Genomic DNA, 24,045 nt, shown 5'->3' on the forward strand with positions numbered 1-24,045 from the left:
AGTTGCCCATTTAAGGAGACTAGAGCAAATGATATCATCACAATAGGTGGCTCCTCTCTACACAGGGATCATTTGTGAAATGAGATTACAGGCATTTATCTGGAAAACAGGAGGCAGAGGCACCTGCTTTATGTAACTGATATCCTGGGGGAAAGCACTGTACAGTAATCAAGATAGAGCATCTTCTTCTTCCCCCCGCCCTCCGGTCTGATTTGATTAGAGGGGGAAAATAGCTCTCCTTTTCCTGCCTGAGCAATAAAGCCCCTCATCCACATGGAAGAAGCTCCAGACCGTGTTTTCTGTTATGCTTGAATATATGGGACATGCATTGCAATCCTATGCTTGCCACACTGCTGCAGTGTAGTTGTTTTGCAGAGCCCGGCAGAGCAGGTTGGTCGAAGCTGTAACTAATCAGTTCCTTCCTTGAATACCTACTTCAGTCCCTGGCCTTCGTTCTTTTCTTTTTTTTCCCTCCCTCCCTCTCTCTCCCTTTTTAAAAATGACGTTTTTAACAATGAGTTTGAATTGCTCATTGACGGCATCTTTCCCCTGATCCGTGTGAGGCTTCATGCTCTGAGTCTGGATGCTGCCTGCAGTACAGCGAGAGCCTTGAATACGGTAAGTCGAAGATGACTCAATTCTTACTCTTTCACCTTCCATGTAGACTTTTCATTCCATACCGTGCGGTGGTGCAAGGAAGAGTATGACGCCGGAGCCATTCTGTCTTAATTAGCCCTCCAGCTCATTAATTTTCAACAGAGGCTTTTCCCTCTCTCTCCCCCTACTCTCCCCCTCCCCCGGTACTTTGCACCATGTTTTTTCTCCCCCTTCTTTAGTGCCAAGCGACGAGCTGTACTGTCTTCAAGTAAAATGCTCTAGTTTCCTGCTTTTTCAAATTCCACTCTTGCTGCATTGCCTGGTATGTTCCTAACTGCAGGAAACAGGTTTGTGTGTGTGTATGAATGTGTGTTGGGGGGGGATGCATATTAAGGAGAAGTATTGAACTTAACAGGTGACGGGGGGGGGGGGGGAAACAAAAAACGATAAGTTCAGCCAACACTTAACCTTTGTTACATGTAATTTGCGACTCCTTTTTGGATTTCTGTTTCTGGGGTAGAAAGCATGTGCCTTTCCTATCGTTACTTTCAGTATTGCATTGGTAAACTGAAGGACCTTTAGCTGCTCCAGCTTCCATTTCGAGTGAAGGTAGTATGAAAAGCTGTACAAAAGGCTGCTGTCTTTGTAATGCAGGGTGCTGAAGATGATTCAGGAGTGCCTCTTAACTGCATTAAATGTGATAAATGGAGGAGGGGATATCGGATGTGAATTGCTGTTATTGTACTGACATGATGCTGTTCCTGAAAATATTGTTTCATATTACCACTAGGCTTTTTTAAAAAAAAGAAAGAAATTCCAGTAATAGCAAGGTTTGCTAGGGGGGGAAATGACTTTATGGATTGTGCAGGGGTATCTTAATTCCATGTAATGGAATTACAGGATTGCTTTGGAAGAAATGCATGGAAAGGGTCCGTTGTATGAGTAGGTTACTAGGTCTCCTTTACCAAGGTTCACCTATGATGGTTTTATTGGAATGGGTAACTTTGTCACTGGTCTGTAATGCTGTCGGAAGGCTAGAAATGCATGCATTTAGGCATGCTTAGATGCCTGCCTTTTCCGCGCTATGTGGTTTTCAAGGGTAAGCGATTCTCAGCAATGACACACAAATGTATATAAGCAAGTGATGTGTGTCAAACGCGGCTCATGCTCTCTTCGAGAACTATTAATTATCTGTGTAAATAAGAAAAGCCATTCCAGGTTTTCACCTCTTTTCAAATGGTACCTTCATTGAATATACATTATTTGCACTTTTATTTTATTTTTAAAAGCACTGTTTTTGGTGTCTGTATATTAAGCTCTCAGGACAGTCAAGGATCTGCATTATCGGCATGATTATTTTGTAAACATGAATGAATCAACACATCATTTGTTCACAAGTAGCTCATTGGGTCCAGAGCAAGCATGTTTCCTGGCCATATGGTGCAGCCTCTACATTTTCCCCCCATTAGCAACAAGTGATCAGATCACATTCCCTAGGAGACATCTCAAATGGGCTAATCTGTGTATGCCTGATCGAAAAGTAGCTTCCCGGAATGCTTGCCTGGGCAAAGTTCGTTGCTTTCAGGACCCAATTTTGCATTGCGTTATGCTGCTTCTTGGAAGGCTGGAAGGCAAAAGGCATCCCTTTCGTTCATCAGTACATTAAACAGACATGTGTGCTATGAGGCATTAAGTCTTTCCAAGTAAAACCAATGGGATTTTTTTTTTTAAACAACCACCCTTGCTGTATGCGGCCTTTTTATTACTCGGAGAAGTGATTTTAATCTAGTGGAAGCAAAAGTTGTTATCTGTAGGATGAGTATCTATCTTTCATAGGTAAGATCCCATTGAACTTCCGAGGACCTTATATGTTATTACATTTTAATTGTGGAGATCCAATTTTTATATAGCTGGTTGATTGAATTTTAAGTATAATTTGATTTGCGTAAATTAACTTTTCAAGGAAATGTTCAGGTTTTAATCCCCCCCCCCCACTCAGACAATGGGCAACAATGCTTAAATTATTCCTACCAATGAAAATCGAACAGTTTAAAGGCTGGTGCTGTTGATTTGATATTATGGGAAGAAAATAACATAGTCCGTACATATTAGAATACAGGAAAGCTAACTCTACTCTTAGAAATCATGTAAAACGTTGACTATTCTGTTACCGGGCTATTTAATTTAAGATATAAAGTTAAACATTTCCTGAAACCTGGGTCTATTTTAAGACTGAAAAGTAAAGATGCTTGGATGTTTGATCTTCTCGTAGTAGTTTGGGCCCAATGCCATTTTCAATTGAAACATCATTTGTTTCTGAATTGGGATTTTTTTCCATCTTGCAAAATCAGGTTTGACTTTAAGTCCATGCAGCTGGAGCTAAATTAGGATAGTGTCAGTTCTGGTCATAGCATTCTGCCTTGGCATTTTATGCAAAAAGTCGACATGTAATCCCTGTTGCAGGTAAGATCTTGTGCAATAATCAGAACTATGTACAACATGATCCTAGATTCACTTAAAGGCATTTATTTCAATAGGATCAAATGCACCAATTTTGCATAGGATGTTATTTTTCTATGATAAGATTAAACAAAGTTACAATTTAAAAGGAGAGTAAATTTATATTTTATCTCTCAATGGCAACTACAATGCTATAGTGCAGAATTGGAAATAAAACACTTTCCCTTGAGGTGGACAGTGGTGAGACAAATGCTGGCTTATAGTAAAAGTTTATATTTTACCTGATTTACAACACAAACCGAAGCATGTCTACTCAGAAGTAAGTCCCACTATATTCAGTGGGGCTTACTCCCAAGTAAGTGTGCCCAGAATTGCACCCTAGAGAGGAAAGTAGAACCTACTCAAACTGTTTATTCAATATTGAAAAAGTTATTGTGGGAAGTCTGCATTTCATAGGATAAGTAATATTTTAAAAAGAAACAGACTATTTTTGGGAGTATCATGCATTTTTATTTTGATTATTAATAATGTTTATTGCTTGGTTTTTGAAATCTATAGGTAATTTTTATTTTGTCTTTCTTATTTAGTAAAAATTATGACAAAGGTAACAATGCAATATAATCACCAGTCTCCTGGAAATGATTAGTGAAATATAGGCAATAGGCTTGCATGCAATATCCATCTATTGTACAAAATGGTTGAAATTTCTATTTTATTATGCTAGAGAGCTCCAAGCAAAAATGAAGTCATAGAGAGATTTATATCCTTGTGAGGAACATAGTTCTGAAGAAGTGAGCTGTGGCTCACGAAAGCTCATACCCTACCAGAAAATATTTTTGTTAGTCTTTAAGGTGCTACTGGACTCTTGCCCTTTTCTACTACTGCAGACAGACTAACACGGCTACCCACTGTGAATAGTTCCACAATGCACAGGCAATGCATGCCCACTCAGAATTATGTCCCATGGGATTCATCACCTTCAATTCATGCCCAACTTTGAATAGGACTATAGACTTAAGGAAATAGTCTTACTTCATCACTTGTGTACCATGAAACTTGCAAAAAGAGGATAGTTGTATATCTTTAACAGTGACTCGTAAATACAATATACTACTAATTCTGTACAGCAGGCCTTGACGATTTTTTTCCTGGCTCTGGGAGCAAGCCCCAAAATTTGAAAGCATAATTCATTTTTTCCAGCCTTTGGGTTTCTGTATTTTAATGAAGGAATTTTCTTTAGTAAAAGCTGAAAGATTATGGCTACCACAAGACCTAATTCTAATCTTCAAACTTTCTCATAATCTTAGGTGTTGTAGTATATCATCATATCTAACTGTGAATGATGCCCTAGATATGGATCAAAAAATCCACACCATCAGGCCAGGGCCAGTCATGGAGGGTTTTCCACCTGCCTGGGGAAAGCCCCAGGCCTGCAGAAAAATACAAAATGTTTTTTAAAAAATTATTGGGGGGTTATTCTTCCCAAAATCATACAAGCAATGTCTACTTCTTCATGAAATATATGCCACTGAAGATCTCACAAGACTGTTGTGAGATCTCAGCAGCCATTTGGGGGGATGCTAGGCAAACACCAGTTAACATTGCTGAGGATTCCAATGTTGGCTAATATCAGTGTAACACAGGGAGAGAAATATGTGGACTGAAGCATTAAAAAAATAAGAACTGGGAAAGTAAAGCAGGATGAGGGGAGGAACATAAAGGGTAATTAGAGAAAGACAAGAAGAGAGCAAGCATGGTGTAGTGGTTAAGAACGGTGGAATTTAATCTGGAGATCCAGGTGCATTTCCCCACTCCTCCCCATGAAGCCTGCTGGGTGACTTTGGGCCAGTCACAGATCTGTCAGAACTTTCTCAACCCACATGTAGCCAGGCAGTGTCAAACCATCTCCAAACCTCTCTTGCCTTGAAAACACTACAAGATCACCTTAAGTCAGCTGTAACTTGACAGCATTTTCCATCACCAAGAAGGAACAGGGGAAAAAGTGTGTAAGAGGGATCAGAGGCTGCCAGGGAGAGAAACAGAAAAATATAGGTGGCTGGGTCAGAGGGAAGGAAAATGAAGTGGGTCTGCAGGCCCTGCCAGGCAAACAAAGACAAGAACTTCAAGCACATTTATTTTTATGCCATAAAGAAATATTCTAATGCAAAATGATAAAGAAAATTTAAGTTGGGATCCAGCTAGCTTTTTCACTTGGCTGATTCTCCTCCTTGTTACAGCCCCCATTCCACATTCCTTTTATCCACGTAGGTTCCGTGATTCCCAGCATAACCTTTTTGGTGATCCTTCCTTTTTTGGTGATCCTTCCTTTTTCACTAGTGGAAAGGCTGACTGGATCCAACCCTTTTTTTACTAATGCTAAAAATTTCTGACAGACACTAAATAAATTAAGTCATTTCTGAAAATAATAGGCACCACAAAAATATTTCTGGGCATCTTGACAACCTGGCAACCTGGGATTTGTTGAGCCTGAGATACAAAACCTTAATACAGACTCCTGTAAGGCTGGACAGTTGTTGTAAATTGATGGGTGGTCTGATCCTAAACCTGTGTACTGAGAAGTAACACGGAGTTCAATGAAACTTACTCCTACACAAGTTTGCACAGGATTGCTTAGCATATCAGTATACTTACTGTTTGTGTTAAGTGCCATCACATCAGTTCTGACTTAGGCGACCCTATGAATTAATGTACTCCAAAATGTCCTGTCAACTTTCTTCCTGTCAGTGAGGTGTGGTGGTTGAGAGCAGTGGTTTGGAGCGGTGGACTCTGATCTGGAGAACCAGGTTTGATTCCCCACTCCTCCACATGAGTGGCGGAGGCTAATCTGGCGAACTGGATTTGTTTCCCCACTCCTACACACGAAGCCAGCTGGGTGACCTTGGGCTAGTCACACTCTTTCAGCCTCACCTACCTCACAGGGTGTCTGTTGTGGGGAGGGGTTGGGAAGGTGATTGTAAGCCGGTTTGAGTCTCCCTTAAATGGTAGAGAAAGTCGGCATATAAAAACCAACTCTTCTTCTTTCTTCATTGTCCAACTTTCACACCAGGGATATGCAGCTCAAAAAAAAAATATTTTTCAGATCTGGATATCAGGGAGCCAAAAATATTGGTATTCCCAGTTTCCAAATACTGGTTCAGTATTTGGATCTGGGTTGTTTTCAGGATTCAAATATTTTTTGGCTTTTTTTGCCTATGGGAAATTTTTACAGGGGGCTAGAGGGATTGTTTTAAAGCTACTGGAACCAAAATGGCAGTGGAGCTTCTGGTGCCTATCCTTTAAATAGCCCCTAAATTTCAAATGAATTTAATTAAGAGGTCCAATTGAATGGGCCTTTGAACAAGGAGCCCTCTGCCACTATTGATTCCTATAGGAAAAAATGTTTTTAAAAATTGCATCCTGAGAATCCATGCCAATATATAGCCCGAGAATTGCCCAATCCAAACAAAATAGGAATGCTGTTGCAACTTGCAAGCCTAGCAAATGTAAAATCAGAGAATCCAACCAATGTACAACCAGTCATTCCATTGCAATGTCAAACCCAAGAATCCACAACAAAAAGCAAACCTGACATTAAGCAAGTTGAGAACAGAACACAACTTTGCAAAGACATCAAAAACAATTTAAAAGGGCATAATCTAAGACAGATCAACCACGAAAGCCAATAGCAAGCCTGGGAATACACAGATGAAGGAAGGAAGGAAGGAAGGAAGGAAGGAAGGAAGGAAGGAAGGAAGGAAGGAAGGAAGGAAGGAAGGAAGGAAGGAAGGAAGGAAGGAAATCCTGGGAGCCTTCAAATGCTGGTTCCTAATACTCCCAATTAATCTTGAATATTTCCCAGATTTTTCATTTACTGGTATCTTGGAAAATCCCAGATGCCATTCAGAGACCCAAATATATCTGAAAAATACCAATAAGTTATTATCCGGATATATATTCGATTTGGATATATCCGAACACACATCCCTATTTCACACCCATACATAGTAATGGGGAATACTATTATATGAATTATTTTGATCTTGGTCAACAGTGACACATCCTTACATATAAGAATTTTATACTTCTTAAGGATATGCTAATACAATTTGAATGAAAACCTGCAGAGTAGTCTGGTAATGAGTCTCATCTATATTGAGTGGTCCCAATATGAACCAGAGGTTGTTTGAGGTTGTTTTTGGTAAGCAAATAATGCTACTTTCATGTTCTAGGAACCCCAGGATACTGATTTTAGTTCATAGTAAATTTTTTCATAAATAGCCCAGTAAAAGGTCATATTTTTAATGTATTCACAAATTACTAGGTAACTTTTTTTCATGAATGAAACAGCCAGTAACAATTAGCAATGCTGCTTATTGTTTCTCTGGCTTGCTGACTTTAATGTTTATGAATCCTCGTCTTTGTGTGTTTTATAAAACACATAGGTTATAAGAATCCCCATGATGATTCCTAACCAGAAAAAAAAGCCCCTCCCCATTTTTTAACCTCTGGTTTCTTTTCTTTTGTGTATATGTGTGTTTGCAAAACCCAGATTTTGGGGTGGTGGTGGCAGCGGATTGTGATTCTTTATTTTAAATGAAGTGGATTTTTAAAAGTTAAAAGTCAGCACAATCATTATCCCATTACTGTTCACGCTTGGTCTGTAATCCATACTGCCTCTCAACAAGGTTGCAGAGGGAGAGAACAGATAAACACATCTCAAAACAATACCTTCTTTCAATCCCACCCATGCAACATTAAACTTAGAACCTCAATGTAAAACAGAAGACTAAAACTAGTTGAAAATCAGCATAGGCTGAAGAGCAGCGCAAGCACCACAGACCAATTTTAATATCAGAGAGATTGCCAAGTTTGGCCTCAGCAATGTTAGGAGGCAGGGGAGACTCTGTGTGTGCTCTCTCTATAAGAAGATTTTTTTTTTCATTTTCTGTACCTTTTAAGAAGAATCAAACTGGCTTACAATCACCTTCCCTTCCTCTCCCCACAACAGATGCCTTGTGAGGTAGGTGGGGTGAGAGAGTTTGGAGAGAACTGTGACTAGCCCAAGGTCACCCAGCTGGCTTCATGTGTAGGAGTGGGGAAACCAACCTGGTTCAGCAGATTAGAGTCCGTCACTCATGTGGAGGAGTGGGGAATCAAACCCGGTTGTCCAGATTACAGGCCACCACCCCTAACCACTACAGCACACTGGCTCTAGTTGTCCCCCATACGCTCTACTGAGCAACAGACCGGGTGAGTGGTGGCACGGTCAGCTGCGAGGATTGTTCTCACATCTTCCTGTCTTTGCAGCTCCTTTATTCCTCTCTAGAGCAAGCATGGGTTGTGCGCCAACCCATGGAAGCAACCAAAAAGCTTTTGATATTAGCTTCACCAGACCACTCCCTGACCTCACCCAGGTACCCAACTTTTCCAGTGTATTTTATTTCAGTATTCTTCTGCCATGGAACTCCAGGTGACATACATAAGGTTCCCAGGAGATTTACCCGGCAAACACTGACCTGACCCTGAGGTTCCCACCAATCATACGCTAGTGCCAAATCAAACAACAACTGGCAACCCTATTTCCTGATAGCAATAATAGCCATAGTTGTGTTAATTGAATAGGAACAGGCCCTGAGCAAGATATTTCTAGCACACTTGGCTTGTGAAAGCACAACACCCTATAAATTCATGAGGACTCAATATGCACAATATTAGAAATGATCATTCACAATATTAGATACGGCCACCATCAGTGAAGCATTCTTGTACGTTTTTTAAAAAAACATATCCTCTCCTCTCCTTTTCTGGAGAAACAAAACTTTCAAGATGGTGTCTCATTATATTCTTTTTGTTTTTTTACAGTGCCACAGAATAGCTTGCCTGTCCAAAATGAACTGTCTCTAGCATGAATAGGCAGTATGATGGATGTTCATGTGAGGGAAAACAAAGGGCTGGATCATACTCTTCCACTGTGGCAGTGCAGTGATAATATCCAGCAGATCTCAGTGTCATCGATAACAGAGAAATGCAGATGTTTAGGATCATTACCCATTTTATTTTTTTAAGGCTGGCTGTGGCTTAGTACGTTTAGGATTCTAGTATATTGTGGGATGATGGATCAGGGGAAGAGTTATCTTCTCATATTAGCCCTTTTGCTGATTCAGTGCGTTTGGTAGCGTCAACCAAATCAGATGCTAATGCTGCATGAAACAGCATCATGTCCCACTGAGTCTCCAGTGTAGATGCTGTTGTACAACTGCAGGGGAGCTGAAGCAAAACCTTTGGTTCTAAAAGGAACTATACTGCATGTAGGGAATTAATGCAACCTAGCAGAGAGTTGCCTTTAAGGAAGTATATTAAGATACCTTGAGAAAGGAGGCATAGTTGTGTGGCAGAGCACAGTAGTTGCTTCCATAAGATGCCTTGTACAAACTGTAGCACATCTAGTTAGAGGAATTTAATTGCCAGGACTGGAACAGATCTCTTCCCACAGTCCTGGTGAGTTGCTTCCAGTCAGAAGCCGACTAGTTGATTCAAGGATCTGATTCAGCTTCATATGCTGAGTCCCTTTGCGATGGGGGAATTCAGACCACTTGCCCATTCGTGCTTGTAGTTTTTTGTTTTAACACTGAAGTTACTTGCTTGGAAATTTTGGAGGATTGGTCATCTTTGCAAATGTGACAGATTCGCTCTTTATATTTCCATGGGATTATCCACAGGAGCAAAGATAAGCAAATGTAGTAGAAAAGCACTAAAGCTGGTCATGTACGGCCACTTACAAAGAACAGGATTGAATAGAGCGACATTCCTTTGAGCACTTTTGAGTACATTCCATTTTTTAAAAAATGCATCTTTCAGGAGGCTCTGTGACATTAAGCACATTTCTGCCTGATTTATTTTGCTCACTGATGACAGAAATGGCACCTAAGACGATAATGAGAATATTAAGGAATTTATTTTCCTCTATCATCCCCCATTTATTTTGTGCCTTTGACAGCTGTTTATATCCTTTACGGTCAATTTTGCCTTTTCCTCTTAAGTTCTTTCCCATTTATGCAGAACTTCCCCTCAGCAGCTCAAACTGAACATAGTGAGGCAGAAATGCTGTTAAAATATGACTGAGCGAATTCAAATAGTTGCAAAACACTTTTAAAGATGGCTTTCAAATAGTCTGGGTTAATTGGACAATACCCCCACTGAATTACTGCAACTCAGGTATTTTACAAGGTTATCCCATGCAAAAGGTCATCCATCTACACATCTTGCTTTGAACAGATAGTTTTTAACATTGATGGTTACAGTCTCAGGCATTGACATTGTCTCACCTTCTACCGGAAAAAGATGTATTGGAGTCCAAGAGCTGTAAAAGGAGATTTGCTGAAGGATTTGCGGATTCCAGTGGAATGTTTGGCTTTCTTTTTCCGGGAGCAACAAGCCACCAGTCCATATTACAAAGAGGTTTTGAAACCTCTCTCATAAGAACATAAGAAAGGCCATGCTGAATCAGAGCAAGGTCCATCAAGTCCAGCAGTGTGTTCACACAGTGGCCAACCAGGTGCCTCTAGGAAGCCCACAAATAAGACAACTTCATCAGCATTGTCCTGCCTGTGTTCCAAAGCACCGTATATAATAGGCATGGTCCTCTGATCCTGGAGAGAATAGGTATGACTAGTATCCATTTTTACTAATAGCCATGAATAGCCTTCTCCTCCATGAACATGTGCACTCCCCTCTTGAAGCCTTCCAAGTTGGCAGCTATCACCACATCCTGGGGCAGGGAGTTCCACAATTTGCCACAATAGCAAGAAGAGGGGAATGATGTTTAAGGAACACAAACCCAGTATGTATATGTGTGTGTGTGTGTGTGTGTGGGGGGGGAATGACAAGTTGCAACCAACTTATGGTGACCCCAGCAAGGGGCTTTCAAGGCAAGTGAGAAGTGGAGGTGATTTGCCATTGCCTTCCTTTTCAGAGCCTTCCTTGGTAGTATCCCATCCAAGTACTGACCCCGCTTAGTTTCCGAGATCTGCTGAGATCTGGCTGTACCAGTACCCTCATGCAAAAGTAGTTGTCGGGATCCCGGCCATTGCCAGGCATTGCAAAGCAAATACCTGCTGTTGGTTGAATCCTGACATAGTTCAGTAATTCAGTTTTAACTATTTGCTTCTGCTGTGTGTAGTAATGAGATGAAATGTAAGAGGAGGAATGCATCTATTTTAAAGAGGAAGAATGTGTTCACTAATCAGGAATTCAGAAACAGATGTTATGAGCAGCTATATATGCAGAGATTGCCAGGTTGGTTGAACATCTAGCGTGCGGTTCTGTGCAAATGGGAAGTGCGTCGGCTGTGTGTGAACATAGGAATGAAGGCACCAGACACAAAGTCATGAATGAAACAACGGCCACAACTTTATTAATTGCTAAAGGATTGATTGCTAGCAGCCCTGAGCAGGTTCCAAAGGGTTTCATTCTGGTCACAGTTCCCACAAACTGAGTAGCCGGAGAGATAGATTGAGAAAAAGCCCCATTCACTATCCACACAATGCCTTTTATTTCATATTTGTACACTGAGAGTTGGGATTTACATGTTTCTAAGCACAAAATAAAACATCTGCTGTTGTGCTGGTGAGCATTTTTGCTGGGCTATGCCCAGACAGGAACTTCCTACACTTTGAACTGGGCCAGGGAAGTTTGGGGCTCTATAACATCCTGGTCAGCAGTGTAAATGCCCTTGTCCAAGAGAGAGGTGATTTCAACACCTTTCCTCCTCACCACAACCCTGAGGCTGACATGGCTATTTGTCTACATGGGTCCTATGATCCCTGAAGTCATTTTACCAGCGATCAGAAGGAACTGCTGTGGAGGAGGGGTCAGCCTTAAAGATCAGCTTCCCTTAGGACTTTCCCTGACAATCAGGGACATCTAAGAAGGTTGACAGGAGCAGTACATTTTAGGAAGAACCTGCAGTAGGGTTGCCAACCTCCAGGTGGTGGCAGAAGATCTTCCGCTATTACAGCTGATCTCCAGCCGATAGAGATCAGTTCCCCTGGAGAAAATGGCCACTTTGGCAATTGGACTCTATGGCTTTGAAGTCCCTCCCCAAACCCTGCCCTCCTCAGGCTCCGCCCACAAAATCTCCAGGTATTTCCCAACCCAGAGCTGGCAACCCTAACCTGCAGGTTTCTCAAACACGATCTACATACAAGACAGCTAATCACATTGTCCACTCTAGTGGCCTCACTTGGCACATTGTGAAATCAACCTGAAAGTTACGCTTAATGGATTTGTGAGGCCTGGGTGTGCAGGCTAATTAAAATTGTGCAGAGTGCTTTCCTCCCCCCTCCCCCATTTCATTGTAATGATTTTAGCTCTATGGTAGAGAGTAGTAATCACTGACCCAGAAGGAACACAGAAAAGAGCAATCCGCTTTGATCTTTGTGAGAATGCTTCTGCAAATAGGACCCATCTGTCTAACAGGTACAAAACAAGGCCTTATAAATGGGATGCTGGTGCACCCAAATGGAAGCAATGCATTGGGAAACCTATTCAAAAACATTAAAAGGGGGCAGGACACCAGATTCTATCAGTTTTGCTCTTACTGCCACACATTAGTACATAATCACTTTTAGCTGGCATCGTAGTCTATCAAAACATTATCAGCTGCTTCTCCAGTGAAGGATATTCTTCTTTATTGTTCCTCATCTGGTGCAGAAGTGTAGCAGAAGTTCTCAGCATGCCCGCAAAGCAGAAAGGGACCCTGGAAAGCATCTCAGGGCATTAAAATGATCACAGGGGGCTTTATTACAAATAATAAATTATTACGATTACCAATCAATAAGAAAACTTTCCAGATTTGTGAGATCGTTATTTATGTTTTGTGTGTGTGTGTGTTCCCAGTATTTATATTTCACTGTTTCAATATTTATTTATTTATTTATTAACATTGATATCTCGCCTTTTTGCCCAGTCAGGGCCACCAACGCGCTAACGATTTAAACCAGCAAATTAAAACATAAGGCGGGAAGAGGGGTCACTGAGGGAATGACAGGCAAAACACAAAAAGCCTTCACCTGCTGGCTTGGTGCCATCCATATACAGAGTGAGGTGTCATCAGCATATTGTTCCAGAACCACCATTGATTTACGCTAAGGGTTTTACATTGAGATTGAATAGCATGGAGTATGAGTCAGCCCCATTGGGTCCACCAGACCATTGCCCTGGCCTTCCTGCACAGAGTAAAGCATGATATACCAGGTTGGTGCAACCACCATTTCACTGTGCAAGGTTAGTCTCAGTAAGATTTCTTTTGAGTTTCTGCAATTTTGATTGCTTTTTGGTTTAATATGACAATTCTGCCAAGAGTTCTCTCCTCCTCCTTCTTCTTCTCATCCTCCTCCTCCTCCGCCTTATGTTGAAGCAATCCCAGTCCTCAAGCTGTTCACAACAGGAAGGCCCTTCCTGTAAATTCGACATACCTTCATTTTGTATTCATACCAGTTGGCAGAGTGATAGAATTAACAAAACTTGCATGTATCGGTGCATGGTGCTTGCTGCACAAGCAACTCCATGTTGTGCCAACGAAACCCTCATCTGTGGATCAGCCTGAACTGGTTATAGATGACAACTTATCATACGGTAACTTTACATGTAACCACTTGGTAACAAATTTTCTGCTCCAGTTGGCACATTTCTCCAGCAGTGTGGAAATAGTGGGGCACAGAGCAAAATCCTAGAGCACTGCAAGAAGGATGTCAATGGGGGAAGTGTGAGCCACCTTTATCCCATAGATTCTTCCACAGTAATTGCTCTTCATTTTTTCTAGGCAAGGGTAGCGGAGACGGACGGACCTAAGTGACTGACCCTAAACATGCATAGTCATTCTGTATACACTCAGAGGGCACTTTCACACAACCCAAATAATGCACTTTCAATCCACTTACAGTGCACCTAAACGATGGTTTGCAAGTGGATTTTGCCAGTTCACACAGTAAAATCCACATTCAAAGTGCATTGAAAGTGCATTATTTGGGCTGTGTGAAAGTGCCCTTAATGATAAGGAGAAGGCGATTCTACCTTGCACAGACCTCTGCGTCTGTCAAGGTGAGTAGTATTGGCTCTTATCTTGCCATGCATGTTGTGGGGGTTTTGAAGGGTCTGCATATAACTCCCTGTTCTCTGCCTCAGCCAGTGAATAATGTGTTCAGATTTGGCACTGCTGATCTTCTTCACTTATGGCTAGGTCCATGCAGCCACACCCATAGCCGATTGAGATTATTACATGGCGGCCTTTCATTTCAATAGACTTTGTCTGCAAGGGTTTAGGATGACAGTTTAGAATCTATGTTAGCATGAGCAGGTGAATCATTCTTGCACTTGGTTTTATATTTTATTTTAGGCCAATTCCATACAGTTAATAGTAGGTTTGTTGTGACATATATTCCATCCAAGCATTGTTAATATTCCTTTTATGGGAAAACTCTTAAAGAAATGTATGGCTTTGGTAGAAAAACTTCTTTAGTGGCAGAACAATGTCACTCCTGTTTGTGAAGAGGGCAACTTTAGTATAAAATCATAGAGATGCTATTGTGATGGATTGTTGTTAAGGCTAGGAAACATGTAGTACAACATAATTCAGAAGGATGAATTTTGTGTATCTGAGGAAACAGACTAATGAGTATTATCATGAAAAACTGTTTTACATATAGACTATGTGCCTGCCCTTAAACTGAGCAGAAAATACAAACATGTATTGTGAAATTATACATACCCCAGTAATAGGCATATGAGGCAACTAGTCCTTTGGCTACATAGAAGATACATCATCCAGTTGCAGTTGTCTTGTGTTCAAATGTGGGAGTACAAATGGGAAGCATGAAGTGTACAGTGGGAGGTATTTCTATAATTTGAGCTTGTTTACTCATAGGAAGAAAAGACCCATCAAGACAATTAAGCACCTGGTTGCCATTAACTCTGTATGAGTTCTGCTTAGAGAAATGTGAAAAAGATATAATACTTCTTCACATTCTAGAATTCAATGACTGCAATCCTTAGAACATTTCTGGGAGCAGGCCCCACAGAATAAAATGGGATTTACTTCTGACTAGAGCTGCTCAGTATTGCTCCCTGTGTGTTTTAGTCCAGGTAGCCCCACTACATTTTCTCCAATATTCGCCCTAGTTGTCGTTCTGCGCTGCGCCTGTTTCATAGCTCTGGACATTGAACTTGTTTGGGAATGGGTCAGAAGAAATGTTCCTTCTTTCTTACGGCTGTACTTGGGGGATGTGGTGACTGCCATGGAATGGAGAATGCATGAGAAAAATGTGAATTATGGAAAACTGATCCCAGCAGGACCATTGAGGCAGAAGGCCTGGGCCTCAAGCTCAAAGGGAACTTCTAATTTAGACACCTGTTAATTGGTTGGCATTTGATAATGTTGCAGATTGTTTTTATTTGCATCCCTTTAGGAGCAAAATCTCTAACTTTTTTTTTTTAATGGCTAGAGTCCTCAAAAGCTGAAAATGGCCCAGGCCTTCCTGTACCTCTGAAAGGGCCTGGGTACCAGCAGTTCAGCTGGTATATAAAATGTGAAATAACAACCAAAGTAATATTCTTGTAGGGGGCCAAATCCTGGAAACAACAGCTAATGAAGCGGCGACAGCTAGCTACATTCTGGGAAGTTTCTCTAGAAGGAGATTTTGGTCAGAGAAACAGAGAACGTATCTGTTGTCGAAAGAACTGCAACACCACATTAGGTAGCAGACTGCGATCAAAGAACAGTGGCATCCCTATTGATGGGGGGGAACATAACATTTTTTGCCAGCTAGTTTATTTCTTGTGATTGTGATTGCCTTTTGGAATGTGTATACGTGAGGGCCATCCCTGATCACTTTCTAGAAACGAAACACAACACCTCCCACACATCTATTACATGGGAAGGGGGGTTATATAAGTGGAACAGCTGAAGTATTGTACTATTGACAGCACATTGGGTGATAGTGCAAGTATAGCATTAGGTATAAAATGTTACAATTTTCAAAATCATCTGCAAAAGTCTTCCATTCTTGACCTGCCTTTTCTCAGCTACAAATGCCTCCCATCCCCTCTGCTGCTATTGGCCCAAATATTGGGCTACTGGGGGGGCACCACATTGCCTGTCTTTTTTCTCCTTGTTGAGGTCAACAGCAATTTAGGGGAACCGATTAAGGATCTCCAAGTGTAATCCTATACAGAGTTCCTCTAGCACAAGGCCGTTAAAATCAGCGTGTTTAGACTAGAGAAACTTGCCTGTGGCAAGCTACTAAATTTCATGTGTCTGGTATGTGACAACAGGAAACAACATTAAATTCAATTAGATTACCATGGAGGAGAGGGTCTTATTTTTTTGGCTGGTTGTAGGTATTGGTTTCATGAAGACATGCCATGCTAGACAACCAACAATACAGTACAAAGGCCAATCTCAAAGGTGGGCTGATAGGAAGCATACAGACCATTATGTTTAAGAGGGAACATATGGCCGTGGTTTGTACTGGCAAGATTTGACTAGCAAGAATTACCAGAATGTGGACGCAATGGTGATACCAAGCTGTGTCAATCTGTTCCTATCTCCCGGCTGACTGGCTCTCTGATTCATGTAGACTAATCCTATTGTTTTAAAAAATCAAGCACTTTTCTATTGTTTCTATTATCTAGTATAAAATTATTTTCAGTGACCAATGACACCAACATTCACATTTCATCCTTAATCCTTGCTGTACCAAACTGACCATCTTGATGCATTTATTTCTTGTTTATAACTGGAATTGAGAAGCCTTAATTGGTGTCAAAACGTTTGTTTCCAGAAAGATTTTGGTGCCCCAGAAGGCTGGGGGAAAGCACTAATCAGTATTTGAGCTAATCCAAATTTATTGGGTATAGATTGTTTCTGAAGAGCAATGGGACTGTTTTTTCCTCTTCCTGCTGCTGTTGGTATCTTGATAACTGTACAAATCTAATCGGTAAGCCTGGCTGCACAGGTAGGGGTAGCCTGTTAATGGCTATATGAATTGCTCATTGCAACTGCTTCCCCAGTCAATGGCGTGAGTAAATTCACTAGACCACATTGCAAGATGCTTAAGGTCTAGTCAATTTCACTGCTATGGAGAACTTAAAAAAAACATGAAGGAAAAGAAATGTACTTGAATGGCAGGCCATCTCTGAGAAGAAAAGTTAGTCTTTGCTATCATGTCATACATCCTTCCATGGGCCTGATCTGCATTGAACAATGCTTAGATTTGGAATGGCAGCATGTAAATAGCCAAAACAAATAAATAAAAAAATTACTAAACCTGTTCAGTAAGAATAGACTGAAAAATGGATGATGGGTAAGAAAGAATCAGCTCTTGCTCAAGCAAGCCAGAGCTTCAGCAACTTTCAAGCGACCCCTCACTGCTTCTTAAACATCTGGCTGCAGCATGAATGTAGGTTCCACAAGGACATATGTTCCTTACAGTGAGTTCCCCTTGTATCTTTGCCAGTCAGGGTCTGATGATGCATGTTGCTGATCCTTGGGATGATTGTAAAATATGATTGGACTGAGTTTTGTTATTGAACCAGCATCCCTGCTCCCTTAGACTGCTCACTGGATTGAATCTCATTCCAAGGGATTTGTGATGAGCATTCGGACTAAGTTGGACTTTTAGGGAGCTTTCACATATGCTTCATAATGCACTGTCAATCCACTTTCTATGCACTTTAGTGATTGTGCGTGGATTTTGTCATTTCACAAAGTAAAATCCAATTGCAAAGTGGATTGAAAGTGCATTATTTAGCATGTTTAATAGTGTTGTTAGACTGGATTCTGAAATTCAGGGATGTTTCTGTAAGCACGTTGGTTGTTGTTCCATGATCAGAACTACACACTTCTGGCTTTAGGGGAGAGACCTCGGCATTCTCCAAGACCGAAAGAGCACACTGCTGAGCTCTGAGATCATCCAGGCACTTAGGAATTATTGTCTAAATGCCTAGATTATTTCTTTGAGCCCAAAAGTGAACAATTCTGGGCTCAGAGAAATGATCCAGGCACTAACATTACTAAATGGCTGGACTGGAATATTTTTTCCTCAGTCTTCAAAGTCTCCACAATCACCTGGAGGGGGGGGGGATGATGGGAGGGGAAGGGGGGCAAGAGATGGAACATTCTCTCTCCAGTCCTACAGTTCTGCATCTGTGGAATTCCCAAGAGTGGAGTGGGATCAAATCCTAAATGGAATGGAGCTGCAGGAATCTGCTCATCCCATATATAGATCTAAGCTGTGGCCTAGATAGGAGTTATAGCAATTCTGTCTAACTGTTCTGACCTTTCAAAAGAGGTAACAAATAAGGTATAATATGCATTTCTTTGAAAAACATGCACACAACATAAGGACAAGTGCATTTCTCCATTCTGTTCCCATATTGTTCCAGAAGTTCACACCATTACTTAATTTTGTTTTAAACAGAAACATCTCTACAATCTGTTCTGGAATGGGATTATGAGGAATAGAGTTCAGCTTTCCATTTATTGCATTTCCCCCTTTCTTTGACACAGATACACAAGTATACATTGATAAGAAATAACAAACACACATGTGTACATAGGAAATTTAAATATGTGGATCAACTGCAGATTACTGAAAGCAAATTGCATATGGGCATTCTGTACAAAATTCAGTAATAATTCATTGCTAATCATCTGGTGCATGCTGAAAACAAGGCAGGGTGATTTGGAATTCCCAAAACCCAGAGCTGCATTTTGTAGGATAATTTTGCAAATATCCCATTTTATAAATCTGAGGGAGGGTATGTGTGTTGAGGTAGAGGTATGTAGACAAGTGTGACTCATTATTTCCCTTGGTATCCCCATTTGTGACTCTCATTATTTCATTTAAGTTCAGTACAGCTTGTCTAATGCAAGTATTGGTCTTTCTCCCCTCTCAGTACCAAATTACACATTACATGGAAAAATCTGTCATTGCGTCTGCCAGCATTTCATTTTTTAACAAAACACAGTCATAGGAGGGCTGCCAATTTGATTAGATTTGTGGTGTTGATGAGAAAGGGCTTAACTCTTTTCTTCATGCTATTTCCCAAATCAAAATTGCCTCATTAGGCTGCCATTATTTTTACCCCAGAGCAGGCTTTGGAATGATTTTAGCTGGGAACTCAGCACAGGAAAAAAGAGTTAAACACACCTTTTCCCAGTACCACAACTCCAGTCAAACAGGCATCCCTCCAATTATTGCATTCAATTAAAAATGAAATTTTAGGTGATCCATTCATGGCTATCCTGTGTGATGTGTCATTTGGCCCTTAAGCAATTTATTACATAAACTAACATAAAAATGGCAACAATTCAGAATTCTTCACTTTCCCTCAAGTTGAGTAGAGATGGGGAGAATAAAGAACATTTCCCACCACAACCTTTGAAATTATTTGGAATTTATAATGTTATTTAGATTTTTATGGCTCTGTATCACAATACTAGAAAAATGAGCAAATGCTTAAAGAATATGTCTATTATATTAAGGACTGATTGAAATCCCAAAATTATGGAGTTGTAAAACAGTGCTGAACATTTGTTCCATCCCTGCCTTTCCTCAGTCTGTATGCCTCAGTAGTCAATATCGCAGCCAGATATATATCCCTTACCATGCAGAAGAGCGACAGAAGTCCCAGCAAGGTAGAATTGCCAACTCCCTCCCTACAAGTTAATATGCTACTTGATCAGGAAAACTGAATTCTGTCATCTTACTTCTACAGCGAGAGCCCCATGGCACAGAATGGTAAGCTGCAGTACTGCAGCACGAGCTCTGCTCACGACCTGAGTTCGATCCCAATGGAAGTTGGTTTCAGGTAGCCGGCTCAAGGTTAACTCAGCCTTCCATCTTTCCGAGGTCGGTAAAATGAGGACCCAGCTTGCTGGGGGTAAAGGGAAGATGACTGGGGAAGGCACTGGCAAACCACCCCCTAAACAAAGTCTACCTAGTAAATGTCGGGATGTGACGTCTCCCCATGGGTCAGGAATGACCCGGTGCTTGCACAGGGGACCTTTACCTTTTTATTTTTATTTTTTTACTTCTACAGCAGTATATTCAATCTTACATATGCACAGGAATCCCAGTACTTGATATGGAACTCTGCAGGGGGTGTGCTTCCATAGCCAACAGTGGGAAAGCCTCAGTTCTGTATACATGGCTGACTTGCTAAATTGTGCCAGAAGTTACAATGTGCCCATTCAAGTGCTCACCACACTAACAATGCCATTGATCCTATTGACCTGTGAGTCAGCAACTTTCAATGTCAATGAACAGTCTAATAGCCCTGCTTTCATTTAATCTGCTAAGAGAGAATCATGAGTTGCATCCTGTCCCTGTGGGAATGCGCACACTTGCAAATGTTTAGCGTTACATGCTGCCCCATCAGACTTCCTTTGATTTTGGAAAAGAACTGTTTATTATTATTATTATTATTATTTTTGTAACATCCACCAAGTTTGACATTGTGAGATGCCCTTAGGGTGGTCAGCATTGCGTTCAGCTTTTATGAAGAAAACTGGAATCTAATACGTGTGTCCTGCAGTCATAACACAACTTCTTCGCGTTTGGAAGCAAAATAAGTAGAGCTGCTTAGGGTCGCTCTCAGAGTCTCGCAACTCTCTGCACAGTGCTTTCTGTCTCTAAAACATTAGAGAGAAGGGAAGCACAAAAGTAACTGAATGTTTTTCAGTGTCATTGCCTCTCACTGAAAACTGAAAATATATTATATCCTCCTCTTGTTCTGAGAAGCTCAGAGCCACTAACCTGCTAGGTCCTGGCAGTTTCTCATCCAGGAACTAATGCAGTTCAGCTATGTATAACAGCTGTGTGAGCTGCACGTCGAAGAAGGCAAAGCACATCCAGTCATCCCTTTAGTAATATGAAGACACTTGTTTAGGGCCTTTTCATTTTGTGTAGATGACTAAGAACTCCAGTATTTGTTCTGCTGATAGAAAACCATCTAGCAATCATATTGCTTTATTTAGAATTGCAGCTCTGAAGCAGTATGTATGTCAAAATATAAATACAATACTACAGATAGCAGAGATTGTTCTGGTGAAATAATACTATCATGGCCACATGGTCAGTGAATGGAATATCCTATTGAGATATTGTCATGCCATAATATCAAACATGTGGCTTTATTCATACGATAGCATGGTTCTAGGGATATAAATGACACCCCGTTGGAATAAAAGGCTATTCACATGTACTTTAAAAAGCTATTTTAGTTTGTACCTTGTATTTTAAGTGTAATAACTGGAGTCATGCACAAATTGCTCTGTAATTTTGTGCTTCAGTTGACGCATGCTAAGGAGTAATCAATTTCTTTTCAGTGTCCTACATTTGTGTGTGGGGTGGTGGGCAGGTATTATTTGAGGAAAAAAGAGAAGGGGAATGAGACCCAACCTGAAAAACAGAAGCTGGTTACCCAAGGTTGGGTGGGATAAATAAAATAAATAAAGAAAATATAATTTATTTAATGTGCTATGTCAGGATAAACATTATTTAAAAATATTGTTAAAACAGCACAATGGCATATCCTAGGTTGATATACTGCAACCACATGCCAGATGCATTTCAGCCTGTTTGGTCTTCCTAAGTGGTCAATTGATACCCATGTAAAACATACACACTTATTTATTTATTTATTTATTTACATTTCTACTCTGCTCTCCCCAACCCGAAGGTCGGGCTCAGAGCGGCTTACACAATCTAAAACATAATAAAACAATAACACATTTAAAAATATAATTTAAAATACAATTTAAAATAGCCCAATAATGCCCCTCAATGGCGCTAAAACCCCAAAAATAGCAATCTGCAGGCGGCAGATGAATCTAACCACCCCCTAAGGTGGTATAGAAGGGGTGGTGCTCAGCAGCAGGGAAGGGGAAGATATACAAACATATACAGACAATTATATATCAGACCAGGCATGTATGTAGGTTGTATAGTATATTTCCCATTATATAAACATCTGGTTAGATTGTCTACAAGTTGTTATACTGTGCTGTATATGTCTCCCCAATAAAATGTATGTGCAATTATCAACTAGGTAAAACAGTGTTTTAATGATATTTCCTAACACTAAAGTCTATGGGGATTGTACATCATGATGAAGAAAGAAAAGGAAAAAATGGCAATTAAAAAAAATCAAGAGAGTTTTTAAATGTGGAAAGTAGCAATTGTTTAAAGTTATAAAGAAAAAATGTAGAAGAAAACATGAAGAGAAAAATGCACAGGGCACAATAGAAAGTCTGCAAACACACACTATTTACAGCAGTGCTACACTGAAGAAAAAATAGGTGGCAATTTATAAAGTTAATAGAATAAATTCAGAGAAAAAGAAACCATACAAAACCACAACCCTACTGTCAATAAGAGAGCAAAGGCAGTGAGAAGTGGCAAAAAAAAAAAAAAACCAGTGATCAAGTTCTATTATTGGGCGCAAGAAATAATCCAATAAAGACCGACAAAGGGTGTAGGTGGATGAGAAGTGTATGGGGGAAACCTAGGGTTGCCAAGTGCCAGGTGGTGGTGGGTAAACTACTGCCAATCCACTGGGCTGCCTGCCGACCAGCTGAGGGCCGGCGAGCACCCCGTGCACACGCGCATGTGTGACGCGCCTATGTCAATTCAGGGTCAATATGAATCACATATATGTGATTGGGTGTATTACCCATGGTTAGGTAAGGAAATGATTCCAACAGGCAAGTGTTGGGGGAAAACAAAGTACACAGTTTTATTAAACAAAAAATGCACCCCTTTACCCAGGCTAAGTAATCTTTTAACAAAAAATACCCTTTATCCAGGCTGAATCCGAAATAAGGATGGGAAGTTGTCTCCTGGGAGGCAAGCAAGCCGCTTCTTCTCTGGCAGCCATCCAGACGCCCTCCTCCTGGCTGGCTGGCTTATCTGAAGCCCTCCCCTTCTTTTAACAGAGAGTGAAAACTAACCTTTCCCCCCATCACCAGGTGCTCATCATTTACAGTGCTGTGTGAAAGTTAACTCCCTAATGACCTGAGATTGCTCTCACATGGGGAAGGGCTGCATTGACCACCATCTACCTCCTCGTAGTACAATGGTCTTCCGCAGTTTCCACTACAATTGGGGGATTAGAGATGGGCACAAATGGAATATTTCTAGGGTTGCCAACTCTGAGTCAAGAAAACTATAGTTCCCTGGAACAAAAAAATGGCTGGAGAAGATGGAAACTGTGCAGCTGCAAAAACCACACTCCACAGAGGCATATACTGCGTTAAACAAACCTCTTTTTTCTCTCCCACCCCCAAAAGTCAAACTTCTATTCAGAACTGATGAAGGAGGGGCATGCATTTGTTTGAATTTCTGAGTTAAGCGCTTCAGAATTTTTCAAGCACTCAATTGGATCACTTGGGTGTGTGTGTGTGCAATGTTCCACCAGTCAAGTTCAGGAGAGTTCGTCTATCCATAAACTGAGTAGAAAAAGGTAAACCCTGTAAAATAAATCAGATTTATTCTAACAGAGTACAACAAAGAGAAATATGTGTTCCTTGAGCAGAAACAAGACACTAAATATGTAGAAAAGTGTGACAGAATATTTAGAATGTTGCTGGAGTAAACAATATGCCTTTACATATTAAATAATCCAGAGCTATTTAGATTCCCAAATGCATCAGCAGTTTGAAATAGTATTGTTTACATGTCAGTTTAGCTCAGCCAAACACTTCAGGTGTGGGAAAAGTAGAGATCCTTACATAACACACTGTCATTTTGGAAAGGTCACTGTCCCTTTGGCAGAGTTTTCCACAGAATCTCTTGTCTGCTAAGAATCCTTTTGCACAGCATTTCCCAGATAGTTTTTACCAGGCCACTTCTTTTCAATTGTGTAGGAGTCAACTTAAATGTTTACCTGGCTATGGAATTTACTAGCTCTCTACATATGGCAAAAGTG

General features: G+C 40.7%; 1 protein-coding gene across 1 annotated transcript in view; it reads left to right on the top strand.

Moving 5' to 3' along the window:
* Window positions 1-538: 538 nt before the first annotated feature.
* The window catches only part of DLGAP2 (DLG associated protein 2), a 345,317-nt gene continuing 321,810 nt past the window's right edge, over window positions 539-24,045 (top strand). The window contains exon 1 of the mRNA XM_056856455.1: window positions 539-618. The gene's annotated coding sequence lies outside the window, so the exon portion shown is untranslated. The remainder of the gene's footprint in view (window positions 619-24,045) is intronic.

This window comes from Euleptes europaea, chromosome 10 (genome assembly GCF_029931775.1).
Source record: "Euleptes europaea isolate rEulEur1 chromosome 10, rEulEur1.hap1, whole genome shotgun sequence".
NCBI classification, from domain to species: Eukaryota; Metazoa; Chordata; class Lepidosauria; order Squamata; family Sphaerodactylidae; genus Euleptes; species Euleptes europaea.